The sequence below is a fragment of the Diceros bicornis genome, chromosome 7 (genome assembly GCF_020826845.1).
Source record: "Diceros bicornis minor isolate mBicDic1 chromosome 7, mDicBic1.mat.cur, whole genome shotgun sequence".
Classification (NCBI taxonomy): Eukaryota; Metazoa; Chordata; class Mammalia; order Perissodactyla; family Rhinocerotidae; genus Diceros; species Diceros bicornis.
In genome coordinates, this window is record NC_080746.1 from 9,503,077 (window position 1) to 9,510,858 (window position 7,782).

At 58.7% G+C, this 7,782-nt stretch overlaps 1 protein-coding gene across 1 annotated transcript in view; it reads right to left on the reverse strand.

The window, feature by feature from the left end:
* Nucleotides 1–7,782, reverse strand: part of ST3GAL4 (ST3 beta-galactoside alpha-2,3-sialyltransferase 4) — a 35,301-nt gene extending 27,519 nt beyond the window's left edge. The window contains exon 1 of the mRNA XM_058544835.1: nucleotides 7,603–7,782. The gene's annotated coding sequence lies outside the window, so the exon portion shown is untranslated. The remainder of the gene's footprint in view (nucleotides 1–7,602) is intronic.

Genomic DNA, 7,782 nt, shown 5'->3' on the forward strand with positions numbered 1-7,782 from the left:
CCAGCTGGCCCCCAAGACAGAACAAAGCCACAGTGCAAAGCCAGGGTCCCAAAGACTGGAGAGGAGAGCTCTGGGCTAAGAGCTGGTTGCACAGTGACGGGCCTGGAAGGGGGGGTATAGACCCACTCGAGAGCACCCCGTGTGCTTGCCCACATGTGGATGCCTGCCCATGTTCTCTCTCACACACAACCCAAGTACATACTCATCCACAAACTTACAGTGTCCATGCACACACACGCATCAGCCCAAGGGCAACACACTGTGTCTGCTCACCTGGAAGGCATCTGAGCAGAAATCTCCTCCCTGCTCTGGCCAGCCTCCTCCCTCCCAGAGGGTAACCCTGAGGCAAAGAGTTCGAGGTCTGGAGAGAAGAGGGCGAAGGGCAGAGGTCAGAGGCCACAGAAGCTCCGCCAACCAGCTCTTCTTTGGAGACAAGATCCCGCCTTCCTGCCCAGGAAGATGTCCAAGGAGGGGGTGAGGGCCCAGGGGGCTGATCTTAAGGTCAAAGCGGCCCACGCTTTGGGCAGGCACTGTCCCTTCACCAAACCCAACCGCTGGAAGAGCCATTTCGCTCAACAATGCCGGAGCTGCCAACAACAGGAGGCGCTCGCTCCCGAACCTGCACAGCCCTGCAGGGCGTCCGCCCTGCCCACCCTGACGTCCAGCCGCCAGTGTCAGGACAACGTGGGTGCTGAGGCCTGGGCGGGGGCAGGGACAGAGGGACAAGAAGGGAAAGAAGAGGCAGACATGAGGGAAGAGGGACGACCGAAGAAGGAGGTGAGAGAAACCCCAAGGGGAAAAGGGAAGGAAGACAGAAAAGGATTGAAAAAAAGAAAAAGAGGAGGAAAAGGACCCAAGAGGGGACCTGAGGAGAAGCGGGCCGTGACTTGGAGAGAAAGGCCCACCGGCCCGTGAGGAGCATGCCCTCCCTGGCAGCCCTCGGCTCGCCCTCTCAGCGGACAAAGCCAGTCCAGGAGAGCAGGGCAGTGCCGGGCATTTCCAGAGCACCTGTCCCAGCCCACCCAGTCCTACGCCAGCCATGCCCCAGGAGTTTCAGCCTCAACAATCCCGGATCTGTGGGGCCTGGAGAAGGAACAGACAGGCTGAATGACACCAGGCCCTCAGAGAAAGGAATGAGATGGGGCAGGGGGTGGGATGGAGGGTCACTCCTGAGGCAGTCCCCTGCCTGGGGGGAGAGATGCCCTGTGACCTTGGACAGCAAGTTACTTTTCTGAGTCTCAGCTTCCTCATTTGCAAAAAGAAAAGGTTATTGAGCGGCTACTGTGTGCCAGCGAGGTGCCAGGCGCTGGAGAGACAGGGGAGTAAGACAGTCACCGGCCCTGCCTGCCCTGCGCAATGACGTCAGCCGGCCCCTGAGGCCTCTCCCAGCTTGCAGATGTTCACCTCACTCCTGCATCACCACCCTGTGAGGCAGGCAGACACTATCAGCCCAGTTAACACACGTGCTGATGGAGAACCAACAGAGTCTGAGACCTGCCTGAAGTCACAAGCTGGGAGTAGACAGAGAGGAGACAACAGGAGTGGCTCCTGCCCCCCACCTGCCCTCTCTCCTGGGCCAGAAGGGAGACACTCTTCAGTCTCTGGGCCCCACCCGGAAGCACAGAAAACACACCAGCCAGCATTTATAAAGTATTGGATCCAGGCACTGGGAAGTTATCCCAAATGCTCTCTCATTCAGAAGTGCTAGTTTCTCAGAGGAGGAACCCGAGGCCCTGTGTTACGGCCAAGGCTGTGCGGCAGGGGAAAGGATACAACCTGTTGACAGGAAGACAAATCATGCCCCCCACCCAGAGCGCTGCCCCCCACCTGTCTTTGGTTCGGCTTGCACTCCTCTGCGGTCCACTCTGGGCTCACCCGGCACGGGGCCCCTCATGTCACAGGAGGGGGACCTGCGGGGAGGGGAAAGTGAAGGAGGAAGTGACCGTGCTGGCGGTCAGGGAGGCTTCAGAGAACAGAGGCTTGAGTGGGACGCTGAGGACACTTGCAGTTTAGGAAGGTGATTACCAATGGCGCCCAAGCCACACGAGGGGACAAAGGGAGGAGGTGAGAACACACGTGGCATGCTACTGGGAAAATAACAGTCTCTACTGGAGCCAAAAGGAGGTTTTTGAATAAAAACTTTTAAAGCCAAGAAACCCTCTGGCCCAGTTTCAAATGAAATTTCACAGGGAAACCCAATACGTAGAAGGAAAAAAAGCGGAGGTGTTTGGGTTGAAACAAGAATAGGGGTGAACCCCTCCTCCTGAGCCCTCACCCCTGAGACGACACCTGAGAGAAAGTTCTACCCCCAGGGGTGCCCTTGGACCCGAATAAGGAAGAGAGGACTGATGTCGGGCACAGGGGATGAGGTCAGAACCAGTCTGTGCAAGGACCTAAAGGTTGGGCTGAGGAGGGGTGACAGGAGCAGGACTGTGACCAGCTGACCCTGGGGAGGGTAGAAAGGAGGGCACACCCTCCTTAGAGGGCAGACTCCTGCCCACCCCCACCTGGGGCTCAGTGTCCAAAGAGACTCCCGGGGTGGGGGCAGCAGGCTGCTGGGAGGCCCTTCTCTGAGAAACAGTTCCCCTGTCAAAAGGGAAGCTCTTCTGCCTTTGCCCCAAGAAAAGGAGGAAGCAAAGCAGGGACACCGCAAAGACAAAGTCAAAAAACCCGAGCTAATCTTCCATTTGTTTAATATTTACTGAGAACTTATTATTTGCTAGACATCATTCCAGGCAGGAAGAAGACAGCAGTGAACGAGACAGGTTCCTGGAGCTTACACTAAAACCCTACAATCTGAGAGAAGAAATCACCTTAGAAGTCTTCCAACCTATTCCATACCACAGTCGTGCCCCGCCACTGCCTGCATCTCCTCTGGACCGTCCCTGTCAAGGTCACCGGTCCATGCTTGAACATCTTCCACGACAGGGAACTGGGCCCCTCCACAGGCAGAGGCACGCTCCTGAAATCTCCCGATGGCCACACCAAGGACCCTGCTCGTCCCCCACACCCAGCCCAGGCAAAGCCTGAGGCAAGGGAGTCAACAGAGCACTGAACGCACTGTTAGAATGTGCAAGTTTTATTTTATATCGAGACAAAATATGAGGCTTCATCTCTAATTCTGCTGGTTCTGAGTCCACTGCTTGGGACCAAAGGAAACAAGTGGGCTCCATCCTCACCTGTGCGGAGCTCCAGGTCCCTCGGCCTCTGCCACCGTCTCTTCCAACCAGGCCTCCCTCCTCCTGACCTGAGCAACCTCTAAAGGGTAGAGAGGGCCGTGGGAGCAGTACCTGTGGGTGGGGCAGAAGGGAAGCTCACCACTCGGATTGAGAAGCCGGCCTTTGAGGAGCCGATCCGGCCTTGAGCGTGGCCAGGACTGGGAGTTGGAGCAAAAGTGCTCCCACCTGGCAGGAATCTGGGGATGCCGGACACCGGAGCAGCCACCTTGACCTGGTTCCCCGTGCTCAGACCCTGCAGGGCCCCTCCCCTTCCCCACGTGTCACCGTGGTTGCCGGATGAGGCCTGGCAGCCATGTGGGCGGCAGCCAGGGAACCGCATTTCCAAAGGAATAGGAGCCGGCGGGAGGGCCAGATGGAAGCAATTACCAGCGGGAAAGCAAGAGAGGTGGGGGCTGTGGCAGGGGAAGAAGGGAGGAAGGGGAGCCCTGCCCCGCCCACTGAGAGAGGGCTGACAAGCCCACGGCCTGGGCTCAGGGGACGGGGTACCAGGACGGGCAGGGTAAGATGTGGGGTTCAGGGCAGCACATGGAGCTCTGGGCTGGGAATCAGGGGGTCTGTGTTCCCCCTTCGTCACCAGCACACTGTGGCCTTGAGCAAACTCCTTCACACCTCTGAGCCTTTTCATTGATCATGGAACAGGGTACAATGAGCTCACGGAGCCACGGAGAACTGGGCTGAAAAGCGCAGGTTTTGGAAACAGGCCTAGCTCAGCTGCTTACGAGCTGTGTGACCTTGGCCAAGTAGCTTAATCTTTCCAAGCCTCCAGGCTTTCATTTTTAAATGGGCTTAATGAAAGGGTTGTCTAGGCTGACCCGAAGTGATGTAAAGATGCCTACAGCACATCTTTTTTTTTTTTCCCAAAGTTTATTGGGCCAGGCTTTTAATAAGCACTTGATTAATAAATGGCAACTACTCTTGTTATTTGCTAAGTCCCTTTTCATTATAAGGACAGGTGTTTACAGAGGCTGCAATGGGCAGAGGACAAAGGGCAGACCATGGGCACAAGGCACCAACGCTGCAGCCCCTGGAACCCGCGTCCTGGCAGAGGGTTTGGATCCAAAGCAGAAACAAGAGTGTGCCGGCCCAGCACTCTGCAAACAAGTCCCTGTCCTCTTTCTAGCCACCACTGTCCTCCCCAGGAAAGCAAGATCCTGGAGACCCTGACCCACTGGCTTTGGAGTGAAGCTGTAGGCAAAAGGAAGGGACAATCCTACAACTACAGCTGCTTCTGGGCTTCTGGAGCCAGGCCCTCCTCACCCTCAAGGCCCAGGTGGACACTGAGGGCCTCCCAGGCCCGCCCCTCACCTCAGCCCTAGCAGCAGCACCCTCCTCCCTGTTGGGCTGGGGCAGAAGCCAGGGCTTCAGATTCTAGAGCAATCCCATCGTCTTCCTTCAGGGCAGCTTTGCGGGGCTGGGGTGGGCAGAGATAGGGCAGTGACCTGGCTGAAGGTCTCGAGGGCCCCTTGCCTGGGGCCTGAGACTAAAACAAAACCTGTAGCTCTGGACACTGAAGGCCCTCCCCACCCTGAAAAGCAACCGATCCTGTGCAACCTCTGGGTAGAGCTCAGCCGCTGCTGGCCTCAGGGAACCAACCTGAAGCCCCGTGGCACCTGGCTGGGGCCCAGGAAGCACATACCGCTGCTCCCACTTGTAGCTACATTTGACCACTTCCTCCATCTGTAGATTCAAGAGCGTCACTCACACACAAATACACACACACACACACACACACACAGACACACAGGGAATCTGGCAGGGGTCAGGGGTGATTCTGAAGCCAGGGGCGGCCAGCAGCCCATCCACGGACACTCAGAACACTCATGGAGAAGTGCTGGGCACCTCTGGGAAGTGGGTGACAAAGGACAGAGGGGAACTAAAGACTACAACCACCAAAACCTGCCTGCTCTAATCATTTCCTCAAGGCAAGCAACAGGTTCAGGGCAAGGCCCCGAGTCTTGAGAAGGAAGGAGGCCCTGAGGGTGAGGAGAGTGAGTGTCTAACCACAGGGCAGCTGAGGAGCCGGGAGGGAGCGAGCGGCCCTGCAAGCTTTCCGGGTGCCCACCCCTCACCACCTGACTGCCTTGCTCTCCAGCGCCCAGGGTCCATCTCCCAGGGAGCTCTGCTGGGTTCTGGTGGCTGCCTTTGCCGCAGTCTGTAGGCCTGGTCCTCAGACTCTGGGACACTGATCCAGAGGGTCCCTTCCAGGAGGCTGGAAGTCCCCGTCCCCTGTAGGCTGGAACCATTTTGTATTATTCTGAAGTACAATGATCCTCTTCCTCACTACAGAGGGTGCAAGCCTTTGAGCTACTGTGAGAGGAGGAATACACAGCTCCACTGGGACAGCCTCTCAGAGGAGTGACCAGAGAATGTGCCCAGATCGGGCCTGGGTGGGCACCCAATGCAGGGCAGATGCCAGGTCAGTGTGGATTAACTACAGAATAACCACAGGTTCAGTTAGAGCACAGAAAGGGGGTCTGACCTCTCTGCTCCTGCTGGTGAAGGCGAGTCATTTCCAGGATCTGTTAGAATTCCAGAAAGGAGAAGATTCTCATTTCCACCCAGAAAACTGGATCCTAAGAGTCTAAAAGGGCTGCGAGGGTGGAGGGGCCAAGGAACTCTGTTTCTGAGGAGTGGGGAGTGAGTCATTGCTTTGGGTAGGGAAGGGGGTGAGGGAGGGAAGGGAAGACGGCCCAGAAGGCACTGCGGGCTTCCTCAGCCTGGGCCTCCACTCACAGGGGAGGGGGACCTGTTGTGAGCAGTAACCCACTCCCAAGCTACAGATGTCTCTCAGCCCACAGTCCACACAGGCAACTATCACTTTTCTTTCCTAACTTCTTCCATCTACACTCCCCAGCTAACCCCTGTCAACTTGTACTCGGCGGGGCTGGCCCCAACTCCTGGCTCTCCTTCAACAGTCTGATGGACCCGGGGCCCATGGGACAGCCTCAGATCTCCCACCCAGTGCACTGATGCTGAGGGACAAGGCACCAAGAGCGCTCTGGGCTAAGACAGGAGTAGAGCAGGAAACAGGTCAGAGGGACCTGGGCCGCCTGGGCTCAGCAGGGGGTATTCCCAGACCAGCTCCCAGTGAACAGAAAAAGCCCCAGAAGCTCATTTCTAGGCCCCAAACAGCTGGCGCCTCTCTGGAATTATGGGGTAGCTTTATACAGCAAGAGCATGGAGACACATTACGAATAGCAAACACATACCTCTCCCTCTGTGCAGGCACCTTTCAACGCACTTAACACATATGAACTCATTTAAAATCTCCCTGACAGATGCCAGGGCCAGGGCCTGGAGGAGAAGGTGGCAGAGCACAGCTCAGGAGAGAGCGACATTGGTCTTGCCTTTTGTGACAACCTAGCCCATACCAGGCCCATTCCCAAGGTTCCCAGAAGAATAAGTCTGGCTGAACTTGGCTTCCACACTGTGCCTCCCTCGGGTAGTGCGGGTGCCAGCCTGTGGGTGGCCATGAGGTCAGCCAGGCACAGCTGAGCACCTGAACACTGCCTATACCCCCAGCCTGCCAGCAGGAACCAGGCCCTCAGGACTGTCCCTGTGGGACAGAGGAAGCAGCAGCAGTAGATCCGGCCTCAGATGGCCAAGAGGGAGCCTCCCCCCAAGACTGGGAACAGAGGGGGCAGTGCTGGTAGACATGTTGGCAGCTCTGGGCTGGCTGGGAGGTCCCTGCCAGCAGGCGCCCCAGGGGGCACCCAGAGCAGACAGCTGAGCCCAGGGGTCCTGCCGCCAGCTGTATCCCACCCTCACCTCAACCCCATCCCTCCCCACTGCCCACCACTCAGGCAGCTCTGAGGTGGCCTAGGCCCAATGATCTCCACAACGTGGACCAGGTGTCCTGGGCATGGCCACCCTGCCCCGCAACTAGCAACCCCCACCTTTGGGCTCTGCTTGGTGACCTTGCGACTCATGCACACAGATGGACCCAGCAAAGCCTGTCACCTCCAGCAAAGCCAGCCCACGGATCTCCCTGGACTTGACAGGAGTAGTTATGGGAGAAACCATGGCTCAGAGGATGCTGAATCGGGGGCCGCAGGGGGGGTTGGCGGGGGGGGGGGGGGGGGGCGGCTAGAAACTTTCCGGAGAAGAGAACCATCCTGTTTGCTCACTCCATGGGAGCAAAGAGAATCAGCTTCCCGCGAAAATCTGGTCCAGGGAAAGGGATCCCAGGGCTGTGGCCGCCCCACCCGGACCCGGACCCGGACCCGGACCCGCGCTGCGCCCACGTGCCGGGCCCGACCACCTCCCCGGCCGCGGCGCCGGGCTGGGGGCCAGGCAGCCGGGACCCCGAGGATCTCCCCGCCCTCCCCGCGGGCCCCACGGGGACCGGCCGCCGCGTACTCACCCTCGCGGGTGGAGCGGGGCGGGGCAGGACAGTTCGGCGCACGGCTCCGATCCGCTAGGCGCACGGCTGGTGGCGCGGCGCTGGCGCGGCGGCTCCGTTCGGCCCAGTCCCTGTCCCGGGTGCGGGGTGGGCCTGGAAGCGGACAAGTCCGCGGGCAGGGAGGCGGGGGCCCGGGTCCCG